The sequence below is a fragment of the Falco cherrug genome, chromosome 7 (genome assembly GCF_023634085.1).
Source record: "Falco cherrug isolate bFalChe1 chromosome 7, bFalChe1.pri, whole genome shotgun sequence".
Lineage (NCBI taxonomy): Eukaryota > Metazoa > Chordata > Aves > Falconiformes > Falconidae > Falco > Falco cherrug.
The window spans coordinates 579067-605260 of NC_073703.1; the positions used below are offsets into that span (position 1 = coordinate 579067).

Sequence of the window (26194 nt, forward strand, 5' to 3'; positions counted from 1 at the left end):
CACAAAGCCAGACGCTATGTATATAGGCTACCCTCTATGTGGTCTACATGTGAGGAAGAGACAGAAAACAAGAGCTGGGGCTGTCCAAAAAAAATCAGCAAGAAACAAATTCAGAACAAATTACTTCTTCACTTTCTCCATGACATTCACAATTTCAGGAAACTACTTCTTCCATTCCTGGTGGTCTCTTGGCTGGGCTGAATTGTCCTCATCTTTCCTTTTCAGGTCTCTTCTCCATGCTCTTCATGTCATTGCCACCTCTTCTTCAACCTCCTTAAAATCAGTATGGCAGGAGGTGCCGCGCAAGCAAATAGGGGAGGTTGGCAGAGGTGCTGATCGGATCAGCAGGTGGTATTTGTGGTGCGGGTGCCTCTTCAGAAAACACTGTATGCTGTGGATTTGTATTTTATTCTATACTATTGTGTCTGTAATTACAGACCTTCTTGTTGTTCGTTAGTGATCAAAAAGATGATGGAGCTACAGTTGTTGTGGAATACTCTGCCATAGCCCTGGTGTCCTGTTCCCCAGTGTTGCCTTGAGTGTTCAGTCTGTCATATTTTAAGTGGAAGTTAGGGTGGTTGTTCCTGATGTGCTGTGAATTGTATCACCCACTCGTATCACAAGGTTTTACTGCAGTTCCTTAGAGTTATTGCTCTTATTTACTGATCATGTTGAATTATTCAGAGTAGCAAATGTTGTCATCTTGGTACTACCTTCTCTTGTACAGCTCAGTATAGTTCAGGGAAACAGAACCTTTTGGAGAGTCCCCTCTGCTACAAGACTGACCAGTGATGCCTTTCATCCCCCCTCCTTATCTTTTTTTTTAACCAGTTATTGACATGTGAAGGATTTTTCCTTTTATCCTATAGAGTTTTGTTCTCCAAAGAGCTTTGAAGGATCTTGTCATGTAGTAAGTATGTTTTTTTCAATGAAGTATGTCAGTTGCCTTTTCCTTGTTCACATGCTTTGTTTCCTGCAAAAGGAAGAAGGGGGAGGGGGGGGGAGGACAACAACCTCCAGCTGACTCCTGAGACATGACTTCATTTTACAAAATATAATTAGCCCTACATCCATTTAGTTCATTCTTTAGGATAACTGATTTGTCTGGCTTGACTCCCTGTTTTGTGGTTGCTCAGATGCCTCTGAATTGTTCTGTGAAAGCTGGTGCAAGTGGCTTTCAGGTACCCTCATGCAGCTTTAACCAAGAAACTATGTGGGGGACCTCCCAGTCCTCCTCCTGCTGGACTTTGCATGTAAAGTGAGGTGGTTTCTGTCACCTTGTCTTCTGAGAGGTCCTTTGCCACCCAAAGCCTTAACTGCTTGGCTTGCCTTACTGGGGTCAAGCAGGGAGAGTGGAAAAGGCTAAGCTCAGCATGCTGGGTGTAAAACACAGTTTTAACTTCTGGGAGACATTGTCTGATGATTATTTAACCCAGTAATAAATTGTGCGACTCCATACTTTTTTCTTTTTTAACCTTACAGATTTTTATGTAGCTTCTTTCTTGGACATTTAGCTTTGCTGTACTGGGTGGATTGGCTTCTATTACTCCTACATCACTGTCAGATTGCACAGTAGGGGCTCACACCAATACTCCAGCCACCATTCAGGGTGAAGGCAGGAATTGCTACTTCTCTCATCCACTGCTGGGCAGGCGTTGCTTTATGCTATTTAAGAATTTAGTCTTGGTGTTATGTGTTGACCTGACACGCAGTTTATGTGGAGGCATTTGGAGTCTTAGTTTCATGCAATGTTTCGTGCTTGTACAACCCTCTAGTGGTAGCGTGACAGCTGCTATTGCTGCTTGTGTGGCTGAGACTGTATTTTTCTGGTTTAAGCTTGGAATTCTGGTTTATAGGGTATTTCTTGCTGACATAGTAAACTTAGATTACTCAAATGGCAGTGTATGCTGAAGAAGGCTTAGATCCTCTAAAGGTTTGCTTAGTCCGTGTATCCTTTGAATGTCCCATTGACTTGTCTGCACTCCACTGTGGATTTGAATGAGCCCCCTACATCCATGTTATCTCTTGAAAAACAGACATTTGAGTTTTTCATCTTACTTCTAGACTTCCAGCATTTGTGAAAAAGCAAAGCACAAATGTGTTTTTGTTTTCCCATCTTATTTGTACTGTATTGATTTTTTTTCTGGCTTCTGATTTTTACGTGGCTATTTCTTGTCCCTTCTGTAGGGGGTTTTGAGGAATGAAGTTCTTATCAGCTTTTTTGCCCCAAAAGCTGCATTGTCCATAAATACATGCCTCTCTGTATCTGCTGGCTTTCTCTGCTCCTCTTCTGAAGTGTCAGAGAAGCCTTTGACCTTGATGGCAAGTGCCAGTGTTCTGGTGCTTTTTTTTTATTAATTCAGTCCTCATTCTTGCACAGGCTTCCAGTTGTCCAAAAACCTTCTCAGTTCCTGATGAATCCAAGCCTGAGTGTGGGAGCAAGTCTTTGAGATGCTGTTGCACAACTCTTGGTTTTTGCCTTCCTATTCTTAGCCTGTATCTTGCCTCCACAAACTTCCCTTCATCAAATGCTAGCTGTACCCTTGTGGGCCGTGGGCAGCGACTTCTTCCTGACATTATTTAGTAGCATGTTCCTGCACAAACAGGTGGTCACTGAAGATACACCCTTTGGAGTCCTGCAAAGTTCCTGGTTTTGATGAAACTACGTCAGTGGTCACCTTGACTGCAGCGAGCGAAGACAACTGAAGGCTTCAGTCTACAGGGGCAGAAATGCTAGTGTGGAAAGCAAGGTTTGCAGGATGTAAAGGAATTGCCTCAAAGGAGGTGATTCTCCCCCTCTGCTCCACTCTCCTGAGACCCCACCTGGAGCACTGTGTCCAGCTCGGGGGTCCCCAAGTACAAGAATGGGTCCTCTGTTAGAGTGGGTCTGTGAAAATGATCTGAGGGCTGGAACACCTCTCCTGTGGAGAGAGGGTGAGAGAGCTGGGGTTGTCCAGGCTGGAGAAGGGAAGGCTCCGGGGAGGCCTTACTGTGGCCTTTCAGTACAGAAAGGGGGCTTATAAGACGGATGGGGACAGACTTTTTACCAGAGCCTGCAGTGACTGGACAAGGGGCAACAGTTCTAGCCTGAAAGAGAGGATAGGTTTAGATTGGATATGAGGAAGAGAGGTTTTATGATGGGAGGGGTGAGTCACTGGCACAAGTTGTCCAGAGAAGCTGTGGCTGCCCCATCCCTGGAAGTGTTCAAGGCCAGGTTGGATGGGGCTTTGTGCAACCTGGTCTAGTGGCAGCTATTCCTGCCCATGGCAGGGGGCTTGGAGTAGGTGATCTTTGAAGGTCTCTTCCGACCCAAACTGTTCTATGATTCTACAGAGGGGTAAAATTTCAGACTTGTTGTGCCTGCTTGATCACTGTATTCCATATTAAATTCCCTTAGACCTTTCCTTTTTTACAGAGGGAGGAGGTCTTTTAACCCCAAATGACCTGTGTGATCTCTGGTTCATCAGACGCTACCTACCTTTTAAAAGACTGCTTATTTCTAGAAGTTGGCAAAAACGAGCAATGAAATGCAATCAGCGTGAGATTACCACCATTTTCTTCTGGCTCTTTATATTTTATTCCTTCCTGTAAGATCTATTTAGAGCAGCTCATTTTTCAAAATGGATAGGTGTCTCTTACCTGTCTGAATCTTCTGTTTTGGTTTGCTCGTCTGTGAGCAAATCTCTTCTGGATAATAACTTAATAGCCTGAAGAGTTGACAGCAATTCTACCCTGAAGATTAGCCTGACAGTTTCTTCTTTGTGGAAGACAATTGAATGGCTTGGATTTGCTACTCCTAGCATTTAATGTGGGAACTGGGGATATTCAGTGCTGAGATGGGAAAACTGTTTTCCTGTCTGCCTCAGCTATCCTGCTCCTTTTTTTTTTTTTTTCTTAAGGTTATATTATGACATTCCTTTAGGCTGGGAAAATTTTGGCTGTTTACAAAGAAGCAAAGGTTTCTTTGCAGTCCTGAATCCACTGTCTTTTTTTCTGAAGCTGTTGCATTTCTGTAGTCTTCCAAGATGAGTTGGCCATATTGCATGTGGTACATTAGAAGAGGCCACATCATTTATTAAATATCCTGAGTAGCTGCTGTCCTATATATGTGTTTTAATGTCTACTGATAAACTTGGTGAGTTTATGCAGTTTGTGATGATGCTAAGGAAACCCTGGAATACCTGCTTTCTATAGAGCTACTCCTTTTTTCCAACCCACAAGGAATCACTGTACTTCAGCGCTGAGGTTACGTTAATTAAGTTGTAGGAGAAACCTACCTGAAGTCTGTGAAGCCAACCAGTCTGAAGTGTGTGTTCTGTGGAGCTATTTTACGTTGAAAAATGTGGTCACTTCCATTTTGGCGATTAGGTATGAAGCTCAATTCATAATTTAACTCATCTAATGTAGCAGAAAATCTTGGGTGCTTATGAAGTTGAAATCTGCATGTGTTTTTTCTTAAATACTTTGTTGCACCTGTAATTAGGGTAACATCTTTTTTGTAGAAATGACAAACCAAAGTCGTTGTTTCTTTGCTAGCTGCTGCACATCTGTTTGAGTTACAGAGGTTGGAGAGTAGATCCAGATGCAGTTGTTTTTCTTCCTTCACATTAGTGGAGAGCACACTACAGGAAAAACTAACTTGAAGGAAATCTGCCTACATCTGTCTAGTCTTCCTGACACTAAGGGGGAGCATATGAATTGAGTTATTACTGTCTTGGATAAAATTCTTTAGGTGGGTTTCTGAAGAGTAGCAATTTCAAGTATCTTAGACTTACTGGGTCTTCAACCTTTCATTCCTCGTGTCTCAAAATTCCTTGTAGATCTGACTTCCACCTATTTAGGTCTATTAAAACAAATGAGAGGAAGTCCTCTAAAATACGGTTTATAATTGTGTTCCATTGACAGTGCCAGTGCAAGTGTAATGAAAGAATTCAGCTCTTCTGAAGTTTGGTGTGAGCTGCTTAACTCTTAAGTCCCGTAGCAACCCCACTTTGGCTAGCCTGGCTGTCCTTAGGTACCTTGTAACTGTCTTCCTTTGTAACGTGCAAGACTGGTTTCTACAGCTTGTTTTTATTTCCTAGATCTTAAAAGAACAAGTTTCAATGAACATATGAAAATTAAGAACTTGTAATGTCTTATTTTAATGAAGCAGAGACCACATACTTCGTAGCTGTCTCTTTTCAAGTCCAAGTTAAGACTTCAAAGGTCTCACCTTTAGGAGGCTCATGAAGACTTGATCTTGCTGCCACTTTTTGGCAGGGCTGCAGCAGCAGGTCACAACACTGGTTTGCACTGGGAGGGAGGGGCTGAGGCAATACGTGCTTTAAGTAGCTTCTTAGATGGAAATAAATGTTTCAAAAATAATGTGCTATGTGTGCTGAATAATGAAAAGTATTCCCTGAAAATGCTTGCTCCGTGGTTGCAGTCCTATTTTGCTAGCCACGGTTTGCCTCAGCTGGCTTGGTGTTGGTGCTAGGTTAGATGGTTTGGAGGCCCTCTGGTTCCTTGACTGATCATCCTGCAGCTGAGATCAGGCCTGCAGCCACTTTGGCATCTGATACTGCTTCCCAGCTGTCCTCTGTTTGGGAAGGTTTTGACAGGTTTCTAATTCTGAAAAAGCTCTGTGCAGTGTTGGCAGCGCTAAGGCTTCAGTTTTACTGGTGATAGATGCAACACCAGTGATGGTAAATCATAGTTCGCCTGTTCTCTGCTTCTGTGGGAAAAATATCTCTGCTGAAATTTATGTTGTTCAGTGGTTAAGATCCAAAACTGGTATTAGGCTCCAAACCAATACGCAGTCTTTTGTTTTTGTCTAGATTTACGCACTGTATAGGATACAGCACTGGTACTCAGTGATTTTTATCATTTCTAAATGTTAGTAGTTATTGCGTGTGCCAGTGTGCCTTCACTTGTCAAGATCTACAATTGGGAGTGTGATGTTTTGGAACTACTTGTTCTGTTCTTTCTGGTCTCTGCAGAAAACTCAGTGCTTCAACATTAAGGAGATGATGTGATCACAGATGGGGTTTTGGGGGTGACTTGGCTGCTGTGGCAGTAGGTCAGGATTTTGGCTCACAGTGTACAGGCTGGGAGACTTGAGGGTCTCAGCATCCTCCTGGCTGGGGATGCTGCAGGGGCAGGTTCAGATGTAAGAGCAGCTATGTGCAGAGTGAGTGTTGGACGTTCAGGCAGCCTACTGTGTTACCATCTGTTTGCAGATATTTGAGGGGATGGACTGTGACTTACAGGTGTCTAGTTGGACCGTATATACTCAGCATCTAGTGCAAGAAATGTTGTGCTCATTTGGACTTGGTGCAGTCATCTTAGTAATCCTGGTTTTGTTTGGAATTGGGTTTCTTGCACCAAAAGAGGTTCTTCAGAGTCTCTGAAGGCCTATAGGGCTGAGGCAGATAGTGTAGATAGTCCTCAGTGGTGTCTTGAAACAAAATTCTTTAACTTTTTTTTCTTTTTTTCCTTGTGGGTAAATTTGTTCAACTCTTGCCATGATCCTGGACGTTGAACCTCAGTCGAGTGTTGTGGTCCTTTTGTGGACTTGTGGCTGATACTGATCGTAAGACAAACACAGCTGAAGAATCTGAGTCATCTTTTTGGCTTGAACAATTATTAAATGTTTGACAAAGCTGTTCACTGTGACACCTCTTTATAAACTGGGGCTTGTCTTCACAAACTGTTCATCAGTCTCTGCTAACATTTACAAAAGCCTGAAATAATCCCTGTGTTCTTGTTGATCTGCTCTTCTATAGCATGTTATAACTGTAGCGTGAGGCGTGTTAGAGTAGGAAATATGCTTGCTAAGGAGGTGTTCTAAAGTACATTTGTGCTGAAGCCCCATCTGTTAAATCTTCTTGAGCTCCTCTCTTACTGACTCTGACATTGAACGTAGTAATAGTTTATTATACTACTTGAGCAAACCAGCCTTAAAATAGTATTGCAGTGTCCTGATGCTAGTTTTGAATGGTATTCAAATAAGTCTCCTCTGATTAATTGAGATCAGGCTCCCTGTTAACAGCTTTGAGATCATTTGCAATTAAGTGGAGTCAAGTCTTCCAAGGGACCAGTGCTCAGTACCGGTATCTGAGTTCCCCATAACTAACAGACTTGCCTGAGGCACAGGTGGCTAAATTTAGTCTTCTAGCAAGCTTGGTATGACCTTGCGTTACAAGGACTTCTCCTACTTGTATTTATATTAAAATGTAAAAGCTGCTTTTCTGTGGTGGACGGAGCTTTGAGGCTTGGTGATGCTGAAAAGCTTTTTGTGTTGGATCATTGACTGATGCTTCCAGTGCCGCTGTTGGCAGTGATTAACTCTATCTGAATGCAGTTCAAAATGTCTACTGGTACAAAGCAATCCTCACCAGTGGGTATTAAGGCTTCAAAGAAGGCAGATGCTACTTCGTGCATAGGACAGATTACTTGGTAATGAATGTTTTGAATGACAGCTACACTGAAGATTAGGGATTGAAAGTGGAAGTTGAATCGAAGTGGCCTCATATAGATGCAATTTCTGAACTGTGTGAGTGGTACTGTTTACCTTTGAGGTAACATAAAGTTTATCTGTGCAAAATAGCACTTTACTGCAGCTTCTGAGAGAAGATTTTAGTGTGTGTGAGACGGTGCACAGAGGTGGATGGTTCTGGCATCTGCTTTAGCGCGTGGGTTTGCCTCCTGGCGTGAAGTGAGACTTATCCTCTGTGTTCAACTTCAGCAGCTTTTCGTTAAGGCTGCTTCTAATTAAATACATAATTCATCCTACAAGTCTAATGAAGATGCCTTCAGTTCTACCATCCTTGAAAAATGCCACACTTCTCTGAAGTTTGTAGCTTGCTGCCAGCTGAATGGGAAAAGTCATTGCTGGGAAGTCAAACAGGATTTTCAGGTGTCTGCTGTGCTTGCTTATGTTTGGGAGTGCAGTGAGTGGTGTGGGGTTTTTGGCTTGTGAAAGAAACTCTATTGCAGATGAGTGGGCAAACCACATATTGTTTGGTATGGCCATGGCTTGGGACTATTGGGATTTATCTCCCTGGTATTGACTCGGTTATTGTTGGCATGCTGGGCGCTTGCTTGCTGCAGGTAGTATGCGTTGTTGTTTTATTTTTTGAAGGGCTGAAATACTAATCTGATTAAGGACTAGGGTCGTTGAGTAATGTGCTGAGTGAATTTCAGTAGGTGAACGTGTGACTAAATCTGTTGTGTTCTGTGTTTCTTGTTGCATCTTCAGCAGAGTTGGAAAATGTGCAGAGAAGGGCAGCTGAGCTGAAGGCAGAGGAGCAGCTACCTATCCCAGGGAGTCTAAAGCGTCTGAGACTCTTAGAATTTGAAGGACTTCTTTAAAAAGCAGCAACAGACTTCTGGACCTGGTTGTTCTAAGCATTTGTGGAAGCTGGTGGTTTAGATGCGTTCAAAAAGGGGTTAGACAAATCTGGGGTCAGCAGGTCCACGAAATCAGTGCTGGTAGAACCGGGCAGTTCTCTGTACTTAACATCTGTAATCCAGTGGTTGTGGATGCTGAAGCAGACTGCAGAAGCTTACCATTCCCTGTAGCATCTGCAATCATCGTTGGACAAAATGGCAGGAGAATATTTGTTGTTTCAACTACTCCAACTTTATGAATGTCCTGCCTTTCCAGAGTACTGGGGCAACGTGGGGAGGCGATATTTTTTTAGGAGCTTTGGAAGATGGCTTATGGATACTTACAGGAGGGGAAATCTCAAGCTGTTTCTCAGCGATACTGTACATACTTACAGGTGTCCCATGATGTTACATATTCAAAGGGGATTTGCTGTACAACATAATGTGGCTTACATGTAAAAGTGTTTCAAGGTGGGATAGGTAGAAACTGAAACCAGGCGAATAAAAAAATCAGAAATAAGGGATGAAGGAAGTGATTGAACATGAAGTTCTCAGCCCCTTTAAAAGGGAGACATTCTTGAAATTCCACCTTTTTATGCAGAAAGTGAGAGGAGGTGATCATAATGCTTCTCTTCAGCTTTTCTAGTGTGGGATCACGGCCAGGGGGCAACTGGGTGTTCCCTGCAGATGGTGGTCGGACAGGGCAGGGACAACAACAGCTGAAGCGTGCACATATTAATGTCCTGCTCTAATCTGTTGTACTAATTACATGAAGTGTATATAGCGAGGGCCATAATGCTTCCTCAGCGCTGTTTTGCTTGCATTCACATCATGGCTGACCAGCTACGGGTTGCTTTTTTGGTTTTCTTAGCTTGCTGATCTGTGCCTGCTAAAAATCTAGTTTTAATCCAAAATTGGATTATTAAACCAGTAGTCTTTTTAACATGGTGAAGGAGCTGTTCATGTAGTTTTGTACCTAAATGTGAAACTTGATGTTTTGATACTTTGTCTGGTATTGAAACGTCTTGTAGAGTGTTAAAAGCTTTTAAGGCTGTGGTGGTGATTGCTGTGCCCCAAAGGGTAGATTTTGGTCCTGCCTTTTCCATCTACTGTTGCTGATGCTCATCAAACCTGTTCCTGAGCTGCCCTTGCTCTCTAATCTGGTACAAAGCTCTTTTTGTTGGTATTGTTGGGTTGGTTTTCTCCTGCTGTTATAATGAGTTAGACTTACTCACCAATGGGTCTGATAAGCACAGGCAGGGGGAAAAACAGCAGGAGTTCCTACTGGGTGTTGCTGCAGCTTGTTGGTTGCTCCATCTTACGAAGAACATGCTTGGGTTTTTCTTCAAAGATGCCGTTTGATTGTGATGCAAGTTCTAGACTGCAGGCATCTTCCCAGCTGTTGGGGCATGTGTGGATTGTTGGTCTCCCCTAAATGGGGTTCACACATGAAGGAGGAGAACCAGGGGAGTGATAACCAGAAGCTGCAAAGAACCTCAAGTCTACAAAAACTCGTTGAGGAACAGCAGAGGCCTTGATGAATGGAGACTAATGGGCTTTTCTTGGAAAGTGTTACCTCCTCTCTAGAGGGCCAGTGGTGTCACCTGAGTACGTGGCAAGCTTTCTGAACCTGTCAGGTAGGGAATAAGGACCTCAAATATCTGCATTCAGGTTACTGGCTTGTGCTTGAGGAGCAGTATCAGCTGAGCAAGGTGTTCTAAAGAGCATTAAATTAAGAGTCTGTTAATGATTTAGGAAACCAATGTAGTAAGTGGGGGAATGTCAGGGAAATCATCTTTGCTGCAAAGGCTGGGAGAGGTGAGTAACAGAGCTTTGTTACCTTTTTCTTCAAAAGCACGTGAAGAACTGAAGCAGCTTATCTTCAAATGTGAATTAGAGGGATCTTGCAAGATAACTCCTTAGACTAGACTCGTCTGGTTTTTCTTCTTTTTTTTTTTTTTTTTTTTTTGACATATTATTGCATGATGATCCAGGTTGGGATTGATACCTGGGAGTGTGAACTCAACTGTGTCTAAGATGGCAAATGCAATTTGGGGTGACTTCTTTTAAACTTAAGAGGGGCTTACCTCTCTTCCCAAAGGGACTGGGAGTGGAAACACTTCTTGTGCAGATGCTAGAAGAGTATCAACTGTGAGACTTATATAACCTATAAAGGGATCTTTGGAAAATAAGAAAAAAAAATATCCAAAATATGAGCAAAGTGGTAATACTAATATGCAGCATGTGATCTGGGTAGTGCGCGTTTCAGAGGAACGTGTAAGGTGAGCGAGTGCAGTGCAGAGGCACTCAAGACAGATTGTGATCAGGGCGTTCCTTAAAGCCTCTTCCAGTAAGATAGCGAGGGTTCAAAATCACACTTTTAAGTATTTATCATAACTCAATGTTTAATCAAGGTGTATGCTCAGTTTCCATCCTCCTCTCTGAACTTACGGCACCCAGACCGTTACTTGGTGCTGTTTTGTTGGGTACTCTGGTCTTGTTTCAGGGGAAGCCAAAAGGGAAACCCTCCTTTGCTCTGTGGTAAAAACACACACACACAAACAAACAAACAAAAAAATAGTAAAAATCAGATGTTTCACATTAAGATGTGTGCTTATTTTTCACAGAGCCACATGCTATCTTTCTTCCTGGCTACTGTTCCTTGCACAGTATCTGCAGCTGTTGAGGGGGGGAAAGGTTAAATCATCTGGAAACAAAAAGTAGAATGCTCCTTGGGTGGGCTTTCTCAGTTGAAGTTTCAGGTTTGGAGGCTGTATCAAACAGGTCAGCATTTCAGGAGCAGAGGCTAGTATTGAAAGGATAAAACATAGTTATTGTGAATGTCCATGGCTGGGTCATAACATCTCTGTGCACTCAGGCTGAGAAGTTGTTGAACCGTGTGATAGCAAATTATTGCTTGCTGCTGGCCACACGTAGTCTAACTCCATGTTGGGAATGTCTCAAATAAGTATAGGCAGTGAAAACTTTATATAATGAAATTTCATTTAGAGTAAGTAGGACTCTGTTGCAGATGAGTTAAAAGATTTAAAGAATTACATTTCATGATGTTCATGTGTTGCGAGTAGGCTATCTGAACTTGCCCGCATGTTTTCTCTAAACTTTGTAGTTTCATTGTCTTATTTGAGGCACCGTTCTGTTCCCTTTCATCACAAAGACCGTTGACATAAGTTTTGAAGTCTTCAATATTTTGCTGTTAACAAAATGTAGGCTTCCTGTTATGCGTTAGAAGTACACGCAGGTTTCAGTAGCTTGCTGGGAATATTGAACCTTAACACACGCAGGGATCACAGTTAGGCATGCCACTAGATGACTAAAAAAATTGTTTGCTGTTTTCCTTTCATAAAGGCAAAACAGAGATCTGGACATGCTTGCTGTACAACATTATTCTCAGTGCTTGCAGCACTCTCTTGCTACATTTGAAATGTGTGGGTTATTCATGAGTTAAGGGAATTCAGACATGTCAAATGTTTTTTGCAAGCAGCAGTATTTTTTTTTAACTAGGTGTCAGAAAATAAATACTGCTTTTGGTAAGTTCAGCGAGGAATGGATATACTCATGAAGAGGCTGCACTGCATGTTCCTGAACACCCAGAAGCCCAGACTAACTTGGGAAGGCCCGGAAATAAAAACCACTGCTGGTGGAAAAGTGCACAGAGAAGTTACATACTCTTGCCCTCTTCTTTCCCTTTCCCAGACATCTGCTTACGGCTGCTGCTTCAAGCTAGAGGTTGAGCTAGAAGGGGTGTATTCCTCAGTGTACCTCCTTGGCTCTTGGAGGACACAGCTTTTGCTGCAGTCCTCTGAGCTGTATGTGTTAGTGGTTTCTGTAACTGTTAAGAAACCAGAGTAGTATATGGGTGGAGGTGCAGGTGATACGTTTTAGCTGCTCTTGTCTGATTGAACTTAAAAACAAGGACTCACTTCTTCCTCTTACTTTTATGCAACGTGCAGCTTAAGTTTGCTGGACTTCCTGAATTGTCATACTGATATCTTTATTACTCCCAATGAACTGTTCCTTATGCATTGGCAGAATAGAAGAGGGATGTTTCATGCCACAAATTCCTCTATTTAATAGTTTTAACCATTAGTCAGACTTCTATTTGGGAGTTCACTTGTTTGAGGTGAAGCTTTAATGCATCAAGATGTTCTTGCTAGTTTTTCACTCAGCCACCCTAGGTACTACCCGTACAGTCTCTAAAAATGTTAGTATCTCTTGAAATTTTGAAATGGTCTTAATATTTTGGGGTTTGGTTTTGCTGTTTGAAGAGTTCTGGGGGTTTTTTTAATAGCTCTGGCTAAATATCTGTATGAGAGTAGAACAAAATACTGAGCTGTGAAGTGAAACTGATGAACATGACATTTACCTTAAGAACGCTTGCATGCTTCTGTTTGGAAAAATGATGCCCCTTAAGAGGGAATGCAAGCCTTTTTCTAGATAAGGCTTTTGCATGCTTACGTATTTGACTTGGAACACAAATATGTTTAAAGTTTTATGTCAAAACTGTCTGGCAGTGTTGAGGCCTCCTGAATAGGCTTTCCTGTGCACCAGAAGTGGTCTACAGGGACCTTATTTTTCCATAGGGGCATGGAATGCTTTGGTTGGAAATTTGCTCACCTCAACATACATTGATCCAGGACAGATGGATTGCCTTATTTCTGGAGAACTACACATTCTGTGCACTGCTAAGCAAAGTTCTCATTGTTTGAGCTTGACATGAGTGCTGGAGCATTGTGTTTGCTCTTGAGGTTTTGTGCCATCATCTAATGCTGTTGGGAGCTGTTTTACCTTCCCTGGTGTGCTGGACAGCATGAAGACTTTGGGGTAGAGCAGTGTCCATTGGGTTGGAATTGTAATATTGTTCCTGTGCTTTCATTTGCTAAGACTATAAATGTCCCAAACCTAAAGATGACAATTATTTTTTTTAAGTATTGCCTAGAGTTTTGTGCTGCTAACTGGTAATAAAAGAAAAATGAGGTGAAGTACAAAAGATCCAAAAACTACTTGTGTACTATCTTTCAGAGAAAACTAATAAGGAATGGGTTTGTGGAGTAGTCTTCCCTGCTGCAGCAGAAGTGATGCCCTCCTCTGGGAGCTGAAAGGTGTCTGTGGTATACCCCAGACTTTCAGGTGCTGTGCCTCAGAGATCGTGCCTCTTGGTTCAGGCTGGCACAATTTCCCCAGCCCCCGGTGGAGATGAAAAGACCTGGTTGTGTACTCTTAAGGCAGCAAATATCATCTCTTCACAGGCTGCCTTCAGGGATGTTAGTTTTTACTCTGAAACAAGCTTCTCATCTGCTCCTTGCTTTGAAAACATCTAGGAAGGCATAAAGTTTCTTGTGTAGCCTTGTTCTCTCTCACTGACAGCTGGAAGAGATTTTGGGGGTCTGTGGGGTGTAATGGTGTTTATGTGAATATCATGGCCTTTGAGGGCTGAACAGAAATGCTGCTTGTTGGCAGTGTGCTGAGAAGAGATGGCTTTGCCACAGTTATGTCCAGCAATGCAGAGGAGCGTGTCCTGAGTACAGGTGCATGGGACCTATGCCTAGCTCCACATCCCCAAGTGCTTGTATCCTTCTGGTCTTGGCACTCAGCAAAATAAGTAACTTCTTCCCAAAGCGAGTTGCCCGGCAGGAAGCAGAGCATCCTTGTTGAAGGGCTCCGCATTACTTCCCTGTAGTTGTGCGAAGCCCAGGCCTGTTGAGTTCGAGCTGAGATGTGTGTCTCTGAGCCTAAGGCCTAGCTAGTGTCATCAAGGAGATGTCATGGGAAATGGGCTCAGTGTCTGGAGGTGCTTGTTAAACATAAGAAAAGTTTAATTATCTGTCAGAAGCTAGAAGGGGTTCTTTCTGCTCTTTGTGGCTTTGTACTGCCTCTTTCATGGTCATTCTTTCTGTAGCAGCTCTCCCAGCCACCTTGGCCTTCCTTTCATGAAGGGACGTGGTCCCCTGCCTGGGTTCTGCATAGTGTTAGGCTTTGTGAGGCTTTCTGGAAAAGGAAAGTGTGGAGCTCCTTACAGTGAGGAACTAGTGCTCCAGCTGGGTCGTCCACATATTCTGGCCTGTTAACCATTGCTTTTTGTTGCTGCCGGAGGTGGCTTTGTTTCATGCTATGGTTGCAGCTGAACAAGGTTCCTGGCTTCTTGGCTGGGTTTAATGTGCGATGCAGTCATGAGCTGAATCCTTTTGTTACTGTGGGCTCCTCTCGCCTTTGCTTGTGCCATTTTGCTACTGGACAGGATTTCTGGTTGTCCAGGGAAAGGATTGAAACTGAGCTCTGCCTTTTTAACCTCAGGTGCTCTCAAGATGCTGGAATCCCGTCTATGTGAACATGGGAGGAGTCATGTTTGCTGTGCTGCAAGTAGAAAGGTCTGTTAGTAAATGTCTTGTATGAAGTGAGGATGGGCATTTGTCATTTGGCTTTGCCAGTAGGAAGTGGCAGAGGCTGACCAGTGTGTGGGGATTTTCTCACGTTACACTGATTCCATAACATGCCTGATGCCTTGTTCTTTGAGCAGAACGTGAATATCTAACCCCTTGTTCAAACCTGAACCTTAGGATAGCGTGAGGTAATTTACTTACTTTTATCCCTAAAGTAAATCTTTGTACCATGGAGCAGGTTATACTCTTCCATTTAGCTTCCTTATTTGGAGAAGACACCTCTTACTAGAGGTTAGTATTTATGTCAAACTGAGACAGTTTCTGGCCAATGAAGCCCATTTGGAATTTTTCTGCACAGCTTTTGGCTTTTCTTCTAAGTTTAATTGGGTCATGTTCAAAGTGGCAAAAGAACAGGCTTCACTGGGTTAAAGGGTATTCAGCTTTTATGTGTGTGGACTGTGCTGCTAATGGGATACTCCTGTTCTTTGCCCAAGACTGCTTTTAGGGTTGCAATGTCGAGTAACTAAACAAAGTTGCGATCCCTCTTCCCTGTGAATGGAGGCACTTGCATTTTCCCTTTCTTGTAGGGCTTAGTTTGGTACAAGTTTGACTGGTTCTTCCTTGCTGCAGCCTTTGACCCGGTCAAATAACTTGGAACAACTTTAACGTCAAGTAGAACAAAAGCTTGCCTTAAATGCTTTGCAATAAACTTAATATTGGGGGACCTATTCAGCTACCTAATGCCTTTTCATTTCAGAGGAATGGGTGTTGCTCACTGCTTGTACATTGAAGCTGTGGAGGGGTGGTGTATGTGCCTCACCCAGGTGGTTGGCTTCATTCAGGAGTTGGTGCTGGATAATTGTAGATGAGAATTACTTAATGACAACTGTTGTGAACTCATAGAGACTTTTGAAGTCTTGTACAATGCCACTGAGCAATCCTCCTGGCTTCTTGAGGACAGAAATCATGAAGGACGTTGTAAGAGCACTTATGTGACTTGGACTGGACTGACAATAAGCTTAGGAAAGTACAGGGTAGAGGCAGACCAAATTCCTGCGTGCTTCAGTCAAACTGGTGTCTCTTGACAGTGTGGTGATGGCAGCTTTGGCCTATCTTCCAGCTGACGCAGGAGAAAACAAAAATGCTCTCTGATAGAGGGTTTCCTTCAGCCATGGTCAGGGTAAAGAGTGACTGACCATTTTTCTCTTCCATGTGCTTACAGAACAAGCAGTTGTAGACGTTAATATGGACCTATAAATGTCTACCTGTGCTGTAATAGTTAAGAATACAAGTACTAGCTTAGGCATAGGCTTTGAATGCCTGTTGGGCACTGGGGAGCCTGGTTGCTTACAGCCAATGTCAGAGCATCGTGTGTAAGGGAGTCCAGTGTGGTATTTCAGCATGTCAGAAGAACCTGTCTTCCAGATAATGGTCAAGACCTTCTCAGAACTTAAGGGTGCTTTTTGAAGTTTTAATTTTTTAGAAAAACCCACGTGTCTTCTTCCAAAGGAAGTTAAATACCCACGTTTTCAATACAGAACAGAACAGCATGTCTCTGGTCACCCTGGGCAGAGTTTTCCAGAAACAGTTTGATCTTGGTTCAACCTTCACATAGCTGTTACGGTGTATTCCCCCTTGGAAATTTGTATTTGGGCCCTGTTCTGCCCTATAGCCGATGTGCTCTATAGAGCATTATTAAGGGGAAAAATGCACAAACAAAAAAAAACCCTTGTGTGTCCTTCTGACCAAGGTGCCTGGATGTCACAGGAGATGAAGCCAGCCCGGGGATACTGTGTCATGGGAGTTCAGGTTTGGGAACCTGTTTCTCAAGGTGGGGAAACAGTTTACCAAAACCAAAAATTAAAATTACTGAAGAGCCAGAAACATCTATGTTTTTAGGAAACGCTGCCTTCTGAACTAAAATTCACCTTATTGCACAGAAAGCTGTTAGTTTGCCCTGATAATGGGGGAAGGAGAAATTCTAGATTTTCCTATAAGTGGTCTTTAGCTCAGTTTCATCCACAGTGTACTTGGAAACTGGCATATCAGACTCAAAACTGCAAACAATGCTTTTCGGTTTTGGGTGGGTTTTTTTGGTTTGGTGGGCTTTTTTAGCAGAATAAAGCAAGATTGGAAGTTGCTTTTATGAACTGTTACATGGAGACTTTCTAAAATGTCCTTTCTTCTTTTCCAGATTCACTACAGATATGACTGTCTGGCTGCTCTGCTGCTCCTGTGCCCCAGCACTTGCTACCCTGTGATTTCAGATAACACACATAAGAAGTGAGTTACAAAACATGTGGTGAGTATAATGTCCCGTTGATATTCTGAAGTGTCTTAGCATAACTCAATGTAGCTCAAATATTCTTTCCTAAAAAAACCCTAAAACACCTAAACCCATCTGTATATAAGGGAAGACACTATAAAATCCAGCAGGGTTTGTGAAATATCTGTCAAGCCAGTGGAAGGATGCTTAGAAACCTGAAGACAAGTTGTTCAATTCCTACTCCCTATTTCCATTTTTTCCCCCTCAATTTTGTTAGCTTTTTTCATCTGAAGTAACTTCTCTGGGAACTTGCATCCCTAATCTACTCTCTCTGGCTTTCTTCTTAGAAACATGTGTATTGAGCTAAGAAATAGGTAGCTGCAATGCTGCTTGTCAGTGATTAGTATTTCCAACAAGGAAATTGGGTAGGGTTAAAGTCAGGGAGAGTCCAGAGTCTATCATGGTGAACTGAAGCTTCTCTAAAAGTGCTTTATTACTGGGAGGAGAGTTGATGTGCTTTGTATATAAGCGTTTGTTCCAGCGTGACAAGTAAAATATGGGCTAGGTTGCCAATTCTATTACATCCGACCTATGAAACTCAGAAAGCAGAAAACTCAAACCTGAAGATGTTAGGAAAATTTTCCTCGCCAGTATGGAGAAATCAAAAGAAATAACATTTGTAGGTGAGAGTGTTTGACTGACTGCACTGTGGATAGATACCTTGCTTTCCTGAAACAGGCAATAGTGATGGAAGTAAACAAATCCAACAAGTGTTCTGACTTGATAAAAGTGATGACCTTGAGAGTGGTGTAATTCTCTGCTTGGCACAAGGGTGTGGTTTTTTTTGCTGCACATGGTTGTGCTGCAGGAGTGAAACTGGCGCTAGATTTCGCTTTCTGGACAAATGTTATGTATACTGACAAACTTTTTTGTTCAAACATAAGCCAGTGCAGACTAAGTGATACTCCTTAAGTAGTTGGGGCATTTTGTTTCGGGCCATAATTGTGCCTCGTCCTTTGGGAATACTGGTTCTACTTCTAGACAAAATGATGTGACAGAACAAATTCTTTCTAAATTGTAATTTCCATTTTGAATTTCGTATATAGAAAGCTTAATGAGCTCTTGCCTTTTGGTAATTTCAGCTGAAAGGGGGCAGATGGATGGACAATGGTTTCATGCTTTCAGTAGCTTTCAGCCTGTTCAGAGATTGACTGTTTTCAGTTTTGCTTAATGTTGTATCTCAAATTATTTTGCAGCCTCATCCACAAAAACTGATTATTTTTTTGTGTGTGTGTCAGTAGTAGGAGTGCTATTAGTTGTTTGAAAAGTCTTTAGTTTGAGCAGTTCAGACTGGTGCAGTACAGTGCTTTTAATATCTTTGCATGAGTTCAATGGAGACTATAGTCATCTGACTGTGCTTCATTTTATAATGATTTGTCTTAAAGGTAACCCTCTGAAGTTGTTGTGGAGGGTTTCTTTCACGACTGAAGTCACTGGCTTGTTTTTCTTCATCCTTCCTGTAAGATGTCTGGGATCTTGGGAATTTTTTTATCAGATCAACATATTTCCATGGAGTTTGGGATCATAGCGTGCTTTTTCACTTCAGCAAAGCTTCTACTCAGCTCACAATGTCTAATTTGTTCCCCTCCTTGCTTTCTGTTCAGCCACTTACAAAGATATGGATTCCTAGCACAGACTGCTAGGCAGTGTGAATGCTAAATGATAAGAGGAGATCCATCTTGTCTTTTTTTTTTTTTTATGCAGTAGAAGTTGATAATGCGTTACTGAAATTCTTTATCAGTTTCAAGACACTGGAAAGTGGTGCTGTCTTGCTTCCAAGCCACCTATACTTGTATTCCGTTCCTGCCTGCTTTTATCTTTCCGTATATTTAAATTTAAGATTTAAAGAAGCTCTGGCTTTCCCATTTCATGACTTTCACTTGCCCATACTCCTGTAGTTAGCACCCTGACTCGTTTCATTACTTGTTCAGGAAGCATTTATGTCTTCATCTGCATGTTCCCTGCCTCAGGATCCCTAAGCAGAGGTGCACTGGCCAGGTTCTCTGGCTGCGTATTGAAAGCAGTCCTGATGATGTGTGATAGCTAAAATATCCTTCTGTATGTGAAGCTTTCTAGTTGTATTAGTCATCCATCAGGCTTCTGGATTATTTAAGTGCTGAAGCTCTCCTCAAAGAACAGCAATATCTATTTGTAGAAAAGTACATAACATGAAGTACCATTCCAGTATATTAGAGTTATGCTGCTTGAGATGTTCTTGGGAATGCTGCCTCTCCTGTTGTGGGACTTCGTGATCTATCTGTAAAGTCCCTGTTGAAGATCTGTAACCTTAAAAGGCTTCTAGGTGGTCTTTGGGACTTGTATGGTGATACTGTTAGAGCTTCTTCTCAACTTCTTCCACAAAATCACGCCTCCTGTTCAGTGCAGCATAGCTTCAGCTGTTGGATGTTGGTCTCCAAAGACTGATAAACCCCTGGGGAAGGAGACAGTGACCAAAAAGGTGCTCTTGTAGCATTAAGGAAAAATATTATTCCACTAGGCATGGAGGAGCCCCTAACTCAAATAGTTAATGACCAAACCCATCTTCTATAACTCTTCAACTTGTACTGACTTGATCTAAGTCTGAAAACACCTATAGCTGAACTGGTTCATTTTTAAGCTGTAATTCGTCTGTCTCTGCTGCTTCTGGAAAATCTTTAGAACATTTGCTAGCTAGAAGGTTAATTACAATACAGCATGATTATATTCTTGTAAACTTGGAGAAAACTCAAGTCTTTGTGGCTTCTTTAGTGCATATGGGTTCACTTCATTGTATTCTATCCCAAAAATTAAACACAGGGTTTCAGGTAATGTTTGAGATTCATAGACTAGCAAAATGCTTGTTTCTTGCTTATACAGTCTGGCTTTTATGTAACTGATTATTTTTGCTCAAATGTTGCAGATAGTCTGTTTCCTCTAGCAACAGCCACCAGATGTTTAGCTGAACAAGACTTAATTCTTTAAAATTGACCTGTAAGAAATGTGTGAAGGCGAACAAGGGGGTGGAACAATTGTATGTCAGCATGATTTCCATTTCCTTGCTAAAAACCCAGTACAAGCCTTGCAGTTCCATTTGAGCAGTGATGGATCCTTACTTTTTGTGGTATGCTGTGGGCCTTTTCCATGGTTTTTAATGTTTCCATAAATTTACTGTTGGGAGCGAAGGATGAGATCAGGCTGTCTTACGAGAATTGTCATGACTTGGGCAGTTAGTGCTGTATGGCCTGTCAGGCATATTGCTGATCCTGCTGTGGATTCTGGCTGTCAGCTCGGCTTCTTACCTACCTGTAGGTCTTCTGTGATCAACCCTTGTGCTTTGTTAGATTGAATCTATTTTGTATTTCCATGGGAAACGCCCAACTCCTGTCTTGGTTTTTCACCCTTTTCACTCTTTTCATGTGCCCTGATGTTTTACTGGGGGACATAAGGTGAGTAGTTCTGATTGTGACTGCCAGGAGCTCCAAGCAGCAGTTGTCTCTGAAACATCCCCATTCTAGGGCTTCAAGTAGTGCTGTCCTTCCGAGACTGCTCTGCATGGAAGAAGACTGCACAGGGACTCTTCTGATGGGGGTGAATGATGTGATACCTGTTTTTTGGGTCTGGTTTTTTTTTTCTCCTCTGGGTCTGCAGAAGCTAGATAAATCAGAGCAGAGCTGTGCCGTTTCCCTTCTCCACAGGGGTATCTTGCTCCAGATGCCATTGTGTTTCCCCTTTATCGTGCACTTTGGACATGAGAGTGTGTGTGCTGACAGCCAAAGGTGGCTGCAACACTGGTCTCCTGGCTGGACCTTCAGTCAGTCTCTGAACAGTGTGGTTATTGCAGGTACAATAAAGCTTTTACGAGTCTGAATGCATGAAAAGCTGCACAGATAATCTTCAAGAATAGATTTATTGGTCTTTAACTGAGAATACTAGTGACAGGGTCCATACCCAAGAAGTAGAGATTGCATAAAGAAGTGTGGCTCTGCAAATGGCTTCAAGGTTTCAGAGGTCTAAGTATCTGCTGGTTTAGGTTAGAAATACTTCTGCTGGAAATACTACTAACCTAGTGCTGGAAGTGCTTCAGGACACAGTGCGGGTGCTCCAGTCTTGACAGATGGGGGCTTTGGTACATTAGCCTTTGTTTTAGTGCTCTTTCAGAAGTTCTAGATGCCTGACACAAAATTTTGACATCGCTTAAGCAGGAGGAGGTAACTTGGGTGTCCTTTTCCTCTTGTAAAATGTGCTACTGGTACTCAAACTACCCTCAGACTCCTTTCCCTTGTGCTGCTTGCATCAGGTTTGTGTTTTCAGTAATTTTCAAAACCAGCGCATAGAGATACAGTAATACCTGGCTGAAATGAGCTCCATGGGCCATGTGCTCACTGGCTACAAGCTGGGTTTTAGTGCAGCCACCAGCTGTTGTCATCCTTGCGCAACAAGTAGCATTTGTTTCTCCTTTAAGTACATGCTAGATAACTCCTTTCCAAAATGTTACCAAATTATTTTGTTTAGTAAATATTTGCCAGTTTTGAAATTCAGCATTTCCTAACCTGTTTTCTCCTGGTGGGGTGGGTGGTGGAGGGAGGCTGTACTACATCCCAGTGTTTCAAAAACATGTGAGGGTAGAAGATGTGGCAGCAGTTTCAGTGAAAGCTGTTGCTACTGCAGTTAACACAAATGAAAGCCTTTATGTTCTTGGCATTCTGTTGTTATGCAGGATATGAAAATAGCATAAAATCACCAAACAACAGGGGAAGCAGTACTCCTTGACTACGTGCATTTATTTTGAGGTGTTAGTCATAAATGTCCAGTTGTCTGCAGGTTCCTTAGCTGTCCATTTAATGGAACAACAGTGTGTGACAACCTGCTGCTGCTGAAAAGGTTCATACCAGCTACCTGTACCTTTCCTCAGGCCGTCTCTGAGGCTTTTTTTAACCTCTCAGTAGGGATTCAGCTTGGGAACCTTACAGAAACCCGTGAAGTTCTGGAGCTGGGTCACTGAGAGGTCAAATGAGTGCTGGAGCTGGTGAAATGAAGAGACCCGAGGGTGTTTGATGGATGGAGGAGTAGAAAGATGCCTTTTAGGGTAGCTAGAGTTAAATGGGATAAGCCATCTGACCTGTGTGTACCAGGCATGGCTGTTCTGATAACCTAGGGGCCTACTCGGCTCTTCTAACCAGCTCATCTCTGTCTCCTTCAGCTCCAAGGAGACATCTGAAGCCTGGCTTTGGCTCCCATTCTGTCCTTCCTTGTACCCAGGAAGCTGGGAACAGGGGAGGTCAGAATGAGATGCGTGGGAGTATGGAGGTGGTGGGATGCTTGGGCACTGCTGTGCTCTGCCTGACCCATCTCTGGGGAAACAAGGTATAAACCTCTCCCTCCTGCCCAGCACCAGGCTTGGGAGTACTTGGACTCGGTGCTTCCCATTGCTTGTCTGTCCTGTGCTCCCTGGGTTGCAGCATGCCAGTGTGCTGCTGGTACTGTTTGTGAAGCTGTCTTGGACCTTGCAGGCAGGGTGTTGCCTTGCAGCTGAAGGGCCAAGACCCTCACCTGTGGCTGCTGACTCCAGCAGGCTCTGTTGGGTTGGAGTCTTTGCTTAATTCCAGTTTTCGGTCTCTCTCAGCCTGGCTGTTAAACTGCTAAGTCTGCTGTAGTCTAGACTAATCATGGTCTGTTACATCCCTGGGGATGGGGTGGAGGAGTCTGGACTGCTCTGTGATGTGGAAGCAGTGTTTCATACTCGTGGGCTGCTGTAGAGGACTTGCAGAGGCATTTGGGGATTCACCTGAAGGTAGCCACTAGGAAGTGCATGGAAAGTGGATAGAAAATGTTACTGGGATAAACTGATGGCTGTCTGAGAAAGGTTTGCTTGCTGTTTCCTTCCCTCAGGTCATGCAAAATCTGGAGGTAAATGCTCAGTAGTTTCACTTCTAAGGTTTTGGGGATCTTCCTTATCACCTCGAACCCTTCAGCACTTGCAGTTGATTGGATATTAAACACTCACCATGTATCTGAGCTACTATAAGATCAAAACCAGAAGCAGAGTACATATGGAGCTTTGACTCGCACCCAGACTCTGTGGTTGTGCTGTCATAAATAGATCTGTGAAAGCTGTTTTTGAGTGGTACACAGATGCTTAGTCTCACTGATTGCTTTCCTGGAAAAAAAAAAAAAAACCCCACCAGGAAAACTAAATCTTGTTAATTGATAAGATATGTATCTGATCACTGCATAAATCGGGTATAAACTGCTTTCTTATATCTGCACATGAACTGGAAAAATTGTCATACAGCATAACTGACTTTTCCTTAAAAAAACCAAACCCCCACTGCTAGCATGCACCTACCACAGTAATCCAGGGAATAATTTCTGTGAAGGGCTGTAAAATCTTAATCCTTTTATTTTCTCAGCATGCGAGTGTTTAAAAAAAGGTCAGAGGATATGCAGGCATTGTCACCTATGTTTGGTAGCATTTCAAGGGAAACAAAAGAGTCTGAGCAGTAATTAAGCTAACTCCTGTGTGGTTGAATCTGTGATGAGCAGCCCTGCTAATGAGCACTGGTTTGCTGGCGGCTGCAACTCAGCTGTGCTCAGATAGAAGGTGCCACTTCCAGCAGTTTATTTTCTTTCAGAAATCCTTTAGTGTGAGAGGTCCCAGGCTGTACTCTGCTACATTTGCACATGGAAGAGTAGCAGCTAAGCTTCAGATAGGGGCTAACCTGCTTGCTTCCTAGCCAGATGACAGGTAATGGTAAGTGATATCTAAAGGCAAATACATGGTTGCTTTCATCTTCTCTTCCTCAAGCAGCAGCAGAGGTTTGTAGCGTTGTAGTAAATCACTTTAAAGAGCACAGGTAATGAAGCAAGGTCCCCTGGGGAGGTTGTGGCAGCTGTTGAACATCTGACTGGTACTTTATAAAGTGTTCAAACAGTGATCCATCACAAACAAGGGTTTGACTGTATTTAGGTAGACTGTCCCCTTTTCCATGCGCAGCTTCACTTTGTCCTGGGACGTGTCCTGCAGAGGTATGACGGCCAGACCTCCATGGCTGAAAGTTTTATTTTCTGTTTTAATGTTGAGTCTTCAGATACTGGGAAATCCAATTTTTAGCATTTCCTTTAAAAGGCAGCAGATGTCAGATTGCCCTCAGTGTCCTTCTCTCCTAAACCTTCTTCTCCAGCTGAGTGAGAACAAATCTATACAGTTTCTGTGACAAAACAATATTCTTCCAGTTCTTGTTCTCTCACATATCAATGGAAATGTCACTTAAAGACCTTTCTGATGTAGATGTCAAAGCTGGCCATGCTGAAACTGTATCGAGTTTCACTTTTCCTGGGATGCTGTCTCTGGGGACATAGTGCTGGTCTTGTGAACAAGGATGCTGGCTAACTTCAAATGAGCTCTGAAGGTTGCAGGTTCAAAAAGATGAGATGCCTCACTTGATGCAAGCTGCAGAGCACTGCAGAAGGCTACACAGATTCAGAAAGAAGCAGGACAAGTTCATTCAAGTAGGGAAAATCAGTCCAATGTCATTGCATTGGTATCACTGCAGGTCATGAAATAGTCTTCAGGTCTTTCGCTCCAATATAGAGCATTGCTGTGTATTTTCCATGCTCCTGTGGTCTTGGCTAGATGTTGCTACTGGCCACCTAAGATGGAATCTTGGGCCAAACATGTCCTTTCTGTGTCTTGGTGTGCTTGCTCATGCTCTGATTGCACCTGCATTTTCATAGCATTAATTTCTTACGAAAAATCTGAAATGTCCTTGTGCCACCTGCCAGTTTTCACAGTCTGACTGAGAAGACTAAGCTGGAAATACCATGAATATTCTTCCCTATCTGGTGATTCAGAAGGATATTTTGTAGCTGAATATGGAGCCATTTTCAGGTTTCAAACCACAAAGGATGACTTTTGAAAAGTGCCTGATATACAGGCAGATACTGGGCATTATATATAGATGCTGTCAAGAGGTGCTGCCTTTCCTTGTGGAAGAACTGCCTTGTAGGCTGAAGAATTGGGCTTGTTTTTTCAGTTTTCTCAAGGTTATGTTGTTTGCATGAAAGGGGAACAGACACTGTAATGAAGTAATTAATCTTAAAAATATCATTCTAAGATAGTACCTAAAGGTGATCTATAGTCAAGGGAGGCAGGGTTTCAGCAATATGTATTCTTAGAAGCTCAGCCTTTATTTAAATAAAGATTTGGCAGTGGAGAAGGATTTGGATGGGAGGTTGATGCCTGTCAGAGGACAGAAAGATGCTCTGTAGCTTAAGTACTCTGACTTCTCCTATGGGTAGGTGGTAGGTTCTGCATGGGACAAAAAATCCTCACTACTTGTTTTAGTTTAGATCATGATATTAAAACTAGTAGAGTGGAATAAATTGCTATCTCGCTGCTCAGCAAGATTGGTACTTGTGAAAGAAATGCTAAAGCTCAATGTGAAGAAATCTGCCAGCTGTAGCTGGTCCAAGGCCATGTGTTGCAGGACAAAGAAATGTTATCATCAGGATGTGCTTTCCTTGGCTACAGATCTTTGCAGAGTACCTGTGTCGCATCTCTACTTAATTTTAAAAGATAAACTTGCCTCTTAAGTCTGGGCGAGTGTGAAAGGGTAGAACAAATAGCTCTCTCCTCCAACTTCAGGAACCAAGGACTTCCTCTGATTGTTGCTCCTTGCTTACTGTTTGTTTCTTTGCTGGGTGTTGGCTTCAGTTTCTCCCTGTTGCTAATCCAGGGGAAACCATAAAGTGTCTTTAATCTCTTTGCACCCAACTCATCTGAGTTGCCTTAGTCTTATCACAGGGGCTTGTTTTGGTTCTTGAGAAATCTTCAGGCTTTTCTCTGCAGTGTCACAAATTTTTTAAGTCATCATAGGATGGGGAATACAGAAGCATGGAGCTGCACTTGCTATAGCTTCTGCCATGCTTCCTTAAATCTTATGTAACTTAGTAGCCAGGTTCAGTTTAAAATACCTGCCAGGTGCTCACCTTCACTTGCTGAATAACAAGCTTATATGGTTACCAGTGTGTTTATTTTATATATGAAGAACAACAGCAAAGCTAGCTGGTACTGTGTGCTTTGACTCCTCTCCCATGTATGTTCCTTTGTGTTGCACTGGAT

The 26194-nt window shown here is 42.7% G+C and overlaps 1 protein-coding gene across 7 annotated transcripts in view; it reads left to right on the forward strand.

Moving 5' to 3' along the window:
- The window catches only part of CSNK1G1 (casein kinase 1 gamma 1), a 108201-nt gene that overhangs the window by 3350 nt on the left and 78657 nt on the right, over positions 1 to 26194 (forward strand). For 3 of the 7 annotated variants that reach the window (XM_055717446.1, XM_055717445.1, XM_055717451.1), the window contains exon 2: positions 16963 to 17070. The gene's annotated coding sequence lies outside the window, so the exon portion shown is untranslated. Of the gene's footprint in view, positions 1 to 14682; positions 14757 to 16962; positions 17071 to 26194 lie in introns of all 7 variants that reach the window. The other 4 variants (XM_055717449.1, XM_055717450.1, XM_055717447.1 and 1 more) reach the window with 3 other exon arrangements.